This window comes from Triticum urartu, chromosome 7, assembly GCF_003073215.2.
Source record: "Triticum urartu cultivar G1812 chromosome 7, Tu2.1, whole genome shotgun sequence".
NCBI classification, from domain to species: Eukaryota; Viridiplantae; Streptophyta; class Magnoliopsida; order Poales; family Poaceae; genus Triticum; species Triticum urartu.
The window spans coordinates 692,961,928-692,969,643 of record NC_053028.1 but is presented as its reverse complement, the minus strand read 5'-3'; the positions used below and the strand labels follow the sequence as shown (position 1 = coordinate 692,969,643).

Here is a 7,716-nt window from a genome sequence, read left to right as displayed (position 1 = left end):
TGATTAAAAATCTCAAACTATTTTGGAAGACACAGAAATATTTTTAAATGGAGATATTTTTTAAATTTTGAATTTCGTTGGAATAAGAACAAAAATTTGAACTTTCGAACATTTTTTAAGTGCGAACAAAGCTCTAGAATTCTGAACATTTTTCAAAAAAATGTTTTATTTTTTGAAATTATGAAAGTTTTTTTAAAATATTAAATTGATGAAAAAGGAAAATAAAGTAAAATAATCTTGGAAGGGAAAATAAAAAATAAACTTAAGGATAAAAGAAACAAACAGAAAAAACTGAAACAGAACAAAGAAAAATGTAAACTGGGCAAGACATGATTCACCGCTACAAACGGCAAATAAGGTTATCGCAGCTGGGGTGGGGGGCTGGGGCTGGGGCTGGAAAATAAGTGGGCTAACTTCGCTGGCCAGAGCGCGCACACCACGTATGAAATTCTAGACAATTTATTTTACCTTTCTAGATTTAGTACCAAGTTGGATAGAAAAATCTTGTCGATAATGAATGGATGAAAAATCGGAGAAAACATTTCTCCAATATGGATTGTTTTTAAGTGCAAGTTTTGTTTTGGTCAATCAATTTTGGAAACACAAACATTTTCATAAAAACAGGAACTTTATTGATTTTTGCAAAATGTTTGGAATGAGAAAAAAGTTCTGAAAGATTTTTAAAAATGAGAACAAAATTTTGGAATTATGAACACTTTCCAAAAAAATGAGGATTTTTTTTAATTATGAATGTGTTTTGAATTTTTTTTATTTATGAAATATGTTAAACAAGAAAAATAAACTTGGAAGGAAAATGAAAACAATAAACAAGAAAGATAAAAATAAACGAACAGAAAATGAAAATAGAAACATAAGACAGGAAAAAGGAAAATGGGCCGGCCAGTTTTTGCCGGAAAATAAGTGGGTTGGCTTCGCTCGGCCACAACGCTCGTCCCACGTATGAAATTCTGGATTCTTTTTTACTTTTCAAGATTTAGTACCACCTTGGATAGCAATTATTTCGGTGATGAACGGATGAAAAAAATTGATGAAACATTATGTGAATTTTGTTATACTTGGCAATGCATGTGTTTATGTTACTTTTATATTACCCTACCTTGTACGTAATTTTTATATTGCTATGGAGATTGGTATATGACTTTGTTATATGAAACTGATCATCCACAAGTATAGAGGGTTAATTGTAGTATTTTTGATAAATAAAAATGTCAAACCCAACGTGGAGCTAAAGGTAGAATTTATATTCTCTTCAAGTTCGATCGACCACCGACACAAATCTACGCGCACTAACATTTGCTTTACCTAAAACAAATCTCTACTCCTAATGTCTCAGTTGGTAGTCTCCGTTCCAGATTTATTTTCGTCCCACCTCTCCTGGGTTTTTTTCGTCCTCCCTCCCACCTCCCAATTTCGTTGATTTTTTTCGTCGGTTTTTTACTCGCCCCCCTCCCACCTCCCAATTTCGTTCGGTTTTTCTTCGTCCCACCTCCCACCACCCCCTCGTACTGGTTCTTTTTCTCTTCACTCTTTCCTTGCAAACCAGTAATTTCCTAACATACAAAAGATCACGAATGTATCTTTCCTTACCCGAATCAATCGGTCCCTACATCAGTGCATTTCTTTATTAAGAAAACTAACACGTAAATCTTAACGCATTATAAACAAATCCCGTTATGAACCTAATTAATTTATTATGGAATCTGTACGTGGTCGCGTTGGTTCTTTTTCTCTCCACTCTTTCCTTGCAAACCAGTAATTTCCTAACATACAAAAGATCACGAATCTATCTTTCCTTACCCGAATCAATCGATCCCTACATCAGTGCATTTTTTATTAAGAAAACTAACACGTAAATCTTAACGCATTGTAAACAAATCCCGTTGTGGACCTAATTAATTTATTATGGAATCTGTACGTGGTCGCATATCTCCCCTCGTGAAAAAATCGCATCCATCTCCCGTTAAAAAGGAAAAGAGAACATGAACGATCAATCCCACACCCTGCATCTTAGTAGCAAAAAATCTCCCCCGCCTCTACTACTGCGCCTCGCCGTGTGCCCGTCTTGACCCATGCCTCACCTGCATGGCTGGACGCCGCCGTCTCCACCGCCACGTACAAGAAACCGGTGGGCAGAACCATCCATTAAAATCGCACACCCCCACCCTCCTCCGCAATCCCTAGCCCCGCATCACCCTATCGCTTTCTCGCCTCTCTTTCCCCTCGATGTAGATGGTGCCGAGCGGCGGCCTCGAGCACCGGCAGCGCCGCCCTCTCTATCTTCGCCGCCTCGAGAGATGGGCCAAGGCTATCGTGGTTCACCGCCCACGATTGGGCCGCCTTCGGTTGTCGCGCACCACCGGCTCCACCTAACGTGCCCGACCCTCTCCGCTTTCGACCTTTCGGCCACCACATCCTTCTGCACCTCCATCCATCATCCACAAGGCCACTCCCTGCACCCACCCTCCTAAATTCTCCATACCGGGGGACAATCACCGAAGATCCAAGTTGGCCCGATATCAATTTTCTTACGTGCTTTCTTTATCAGTTGGTGATGGGAATGGGTTCCAATTTCTCTATCTGACTGTGGATTCGCAGGCAAGAAGCGCTTCTACATGCATCCTCCTGTCGGTCCCTAAAGAACCAAGGTAAATGGTTGATACTGCGTTTGTCTAGGATGATATATGTTGGCTCTGTTCCGATCGAGCAGTTTGGTGACTAATTTACTAGTAATTTAATTATATTAATTAAATGAGTCAGGTGTATCGTCGTGCATTTATCTTGCCAGTAATGTTCTATGATGCTCTGATGCTCTTTGGGAATTGTTTATCTTGTCTTGAGTGCAAAACATTTGTTTATTAATGCATTGGAAGAATCCTTGTTACTACCTTGAACCTGTTTTATTACTGAAGTAAGTACCCAAACTCTAAATTGCTACATTACCTTGTAGATTGTATACGCTCATTCTCTTATGATTTTGTGGTTGTATATACAGTGTTCTGAAAACTTTATTTGCTAACATTATGAAACGCCTGCTTTTGGCAAGATATTAACTTGCATTTCGTGAGATTGATAGTGGATGCATCCGAAAATCAATTGGCAACCCGATGCATGTTATTTTTACGATTGAGAGATATTAACTTCAAATTTATGAGATTGATAGTTGGAGTTATGTTCTGAGGAGTTCTGAACATGTGATTTTTGGAGTTATTAACTTCAAATTACTACTCCAGTTTAGACAGGAAGCCCCATTGTTCAGTATAGATGGCAGTTTATATGTGTTTTTAAAAGCAAGAGCACCACCTCATGCTATGGAAACCTAAAGAGCAGACAACAAAAATGCCCATTTACATAATCTAACAAACTTTAAGCTAGTAGTCCTATGACCACAAGTTTATTACTATGGACATTTACATTTGTCTACTTGTAGTATAATCATATAATGGGCAAGCACAAGTTCCAGTATATAGGATAGCATACGTACACATAAATGTAGACCAAATTTCATCGGCTAGAATTGTGAACCGAATCAATTAGAAGAATACAAACGGACCATATCCCCACAGAATAAGAGATGGCCAACTGCTCATCATACAATATGATGATCAGAAGTGTGGAACAATTCACACGACAAATAAATAAACTTGTTTAGCAGCCTCCCCAGCACTCGGCAACGACACCGGCAGCCTCCCCAGCACTCTATCACTGCACGAGCTACCATTACCCCTTGTCTATCTCTCGATCTTGATCTGGAAAAATAACAGTGAGAAAAGAATTATTTACCTGATACAAAAAATATAATTCTCTGGTGCATGAAAAGAAACTATTGTGGCAATCATTAAACATGCAACAGGAGTTTATAGGAACAGCATATTGTCATGGGTAAATCTGAAAGCATCTTTGCTCGATATTCTCTTTATATGATCTGCCAAAATTAGGTGTGCTTCTTCTGCCATTATGCTTGGCAAACTCAACAATTCGCTTGCTATAGTTCCTTCGTACTATATTTGGCAACCTAAAAATAATGTGTAGGGGAGGGCATAAGTGTATGTCAAAGGATCATAACCCAAAGTATGTTTAGTAAATTACCACAGAAAAGCACAAACCTGAGTGTGCAAAAGAATTGTTAGCAATTGGGATGGGCATCGATGAAGAACATTTCTGATCTACAATGTTTGATCACCGGGAAACTTGCTCTTTTTAGAAGAAAAAAGTGGCCAGGAGAAATCACAAATTAGTTCCAGCTCCCTCCATGCTTCTTATATAAATACAACCAAAAAGCAGTGATAAAAACTTCCCCCCTTGAGGCAGTATGGACAGCTTACCAAATCTTTAGTCTTTCTCATCTTAAGGTCATCTCCAACTTCAATACTCTAAAAACAAATATGCCAAAGATGGGTTTTACCTTCCCTGGAAGTTTATAGTACTCCAAAGCTTCATCCAACCGTTGTTAACGGAGGGGAATACATATATATATACAGGCAACCACAACCTGCTCTCGCGACCCGTCGTCTTGGACCTTGCCGCCCCGTCCCAGTGCCTCCATCTATCTGCAACACACACACACCTTGCCGCCCCGTCCCAGTGCCTCCATCTATCTGCAACACACACACACCTTGCCGACTTCACCCAGGCCTACCCCTGTCTGCGATGGGCCTGTGCCTCCAGCGTCCGCCGTGGCCTGCAGCTCGTCCATCGTGTGCTAAAACCTGAATCCAGGTTGTACGTTGTCCCGATCCAATCTCTCCTTTTTCCTTTCTCATCATCCGATCTTTTTTCCTCGAGGTGTCTCTCTGTAGACGCAGACTTTTTTCAGTTCTATTTAATCGGCCATAGGCGCAACTCTTTGTCACCCGAGTTGTGTAGTCTCTCCTTTAATTCCTTCCTGCATATATTTATGTCAATGTGCTTACGTCCGTTCTCTCATCAAATGCCCGTATGTTGCAATGGGAGAGCACCGGTTCCTGTGAAGCACGGTTGGTCGAGTTGAGAAACTGTGTCATAGGACAAAAAAAGCAAATAAACTATCCTTCCACTACACAATGATAAAAGCAAATAACTTACTGTGCAAATGGCTCAAGTCAGTTAATCAGGAACTTCTTCATATTAACCAACTCTTCACGTGCAGCAACAGCCATCGTCTCAAATATGCTGAGGCTTGTCTATAAAGGCAAGAACAAAATCAAGTTTAGGAACATCAAAAATTAATTAGAATGAGAATAGTACGTTGATGGCATGTGGCAAGCACAGAATACTCAATCTCATTCTTGTAGGGAACAATCAAATGCAGCAATGTGGCCACCTTTATGACTAACTTTTGTGGGATTAAAAGAGCTACATCTGTTGACATTCAACAGTTATTGGCTTCATTCTTACCCTAATTCTTAGGACATATTTGTGTTTACAACAACATTCAGGTCAGGTAACAAAGACTAACTCCCACGGTTACATGCTTGAGGTGATGCTATCATTCTGTCAGTATAATAGTAGAAATCCTCATATCATCTTGCAATGAGCAGAAATATAATCTGTATGTACATGTTTATGTTTTTTCTACCAAGAGAAAACTATTATGGACATGAACATAATCAAATCAGGTTGATTTCTTTTTACAGAAAGAATCCCATTTATATGGTCTATCTGTACAATTATATGGCTAATGGTTAGAACGAATGAATTTATTTTGGGGAACAAGAGAACGGATGATTTGAAGTGTATGTGCTCCACCACTACGGTGAGGACACACATATTGATTATTGTGCAGGATAATAGAAACATGCAGAACGTCTTGCCTCAGATTTGCAGGAGTACTACTGGACCAGATCTTATTAGTTCAAGGAACAAATTGGAGTGGTGCGCAGTAATACTTTTCTTACAGAACTTACTTTGCATGTAAACTAATCTCTAACACAAACACATCTTCAGAGCCACCCAATAGCTCAGCCGACTTCGATCTTGACCCCAACTGTACGATACAGGAAAACAAAGTTGACTAAACCACACAAGAAGAGAGGATTCCAATATGATGAAGCCGGTGATGGAGCACCTTTTGGTCCCTGCAGCAAAGCTGGATGCCATGAGGGAGAGGATATGCCGAGCGTCAGGTGGCTAGCATGACAAATGTTCCCAAGATTTTTTCCTGGACACTAAAAAACTAAAAACAGTTGGATTCAACGGCAAGCATACACGATCCTTTAATTCTCCACAAAACAAAAAATTGCAAACATAAAAAACCATACAACTTTACATGTTTTGCCTTTTTTCTCTCAAGATGGAAATCATAATACAGAAGGAGATAGGCCAAAAGATTGACTAAAGGAATAACATAGCAGCTCCTCTCTGTTTTTCCTGAACCACTACACTTTTTTTCCCGGACCTTTGCAAGGGACAACAGCAAGCGTTGGATTCTCCACTGCTACCCATGCAACTTGCAGTACAATTTTGCATATTTATGCAGGTTTATATGAGGCAAGGTCGATTACTTGAAGACAGAGTATACATTGACAGAACTTACAGTATTACTTGAAGACAGTGGGCATTGACAGAATTTCATCCTCCAGCGGTGGAGCTTGGCAGGGGCGGCGACGCTGTGAGGTGCAGCCCATGGGGAAGGTGAGGGGCGGCCAGATCCGCGGGTGCTGGCGACGAACGACGGCCTGGTCGGGCGCGCGGTGAGGCAGAGGCACGGGGGCACAGCTGTGCAGGGAGGCTGCCGGTAGGCTCGATTTGGAAATCAAGGAGAGGACTGGGTGGATGGATTTTTGGATCGGGGGGATCCCGATGGGAGGAGGGTAGGCGGTGGTGGCGCTCGACGGCGGGGTGTGTCCGGCGGCGCGCGGTGAGGGCAGGGTAGGAGGTGGCGTTGCGCTGCCGGTGGAGATGGGATTGGGAGGCCGGGACGTGCGTGGCTGGGCAATTTTTTTTCTAACCTGTACCGGTTCGGCTGACTTATGATGAAGACTGTGGGTGGAATACCTAAACGGAGAGGGACTTTACGACTATTAGTACCACCTCGTTTATATTACGATTTTGTCTATATACGAATTATAAAAGCGTATTATGATATGAGAAGAAAGCGTATTGTGACGATGAACCCACGGAGTCAATCCGTGCTTTATTATTAGGGATAGATTTAACAATCCGCTCTTTAAGTCTCAGCCGTCAATCTTCATGGTTAACTATAAAATCAACGGATGTAAAATGATGACGTATGGAGAACTATGAAAGCCTCCATCATTTAATATTAGGTAAAGATAGTGGACTCATGTGACAAAACTGGTTTAAAGGTTTTTTGGATGCACAAGTAGAGATCATACTTAGTGCAAAATGAAGGCTAGCAAAAGATTGAGAAGCGACCAACTAAGAAACGAATAATCTCATAAGCAAGCATTAAGCATAAATAACATTGAATAATGCATCACAAGTAGGATATAATTTCATTGCACGACTATTAACTTTCGTACTTGCATAGGGAATCACAAACTTTAACACCAATATTCTTACTAAAGCATAATTACTCACCAACATAACTCACACATCACATCATCATATCTCAAAACTGTTACTAAGAATCAAGTTTATTTTGTCCAATGATTTTCATGGAAGTTTTTATTATATCCTTCTTGGATATCTATCACTTTGGGACTAATTTTCATGTATTGCTTTTGACAAGCTCCAACAAATATAAGTGAAGAACAT

General features: G+C 40.4%; 1 long non-coding RNA gene across 2 annotated transcripts; it reads right to left on the bottom strand.

Moving 5' to 3' along the window:
* Positions 1-3,248: 3,248 nt before the first annotated feature.
* LOC125524955 lies at positions 3,249-6,744 on the bottom strand. Of its 2 annotated transcripts, XR_007291081.1 has the most exons (7): positions 6,533-6,744; positions 6,065-6,164; positions 5,904-5,983; positions 5,083-5,180; positions 4,424-4,982; positions 4,125-4,184; positions 3,249-4,033 (listed from the first exon to the last, which is right to left on the bottom strand). It is a non-coding gene; the product is annotated as an uncharacterized LOC125524955 (long non-coding RNA). The 2 variants fall into 2 exon arrangements; XR_007291082.1 differs by having other exon boundaries at positions 3,249-4,184; positions 6,065-6,172.
* Positions 6,745-7,716: the final 972 nt, after the last annotated feature.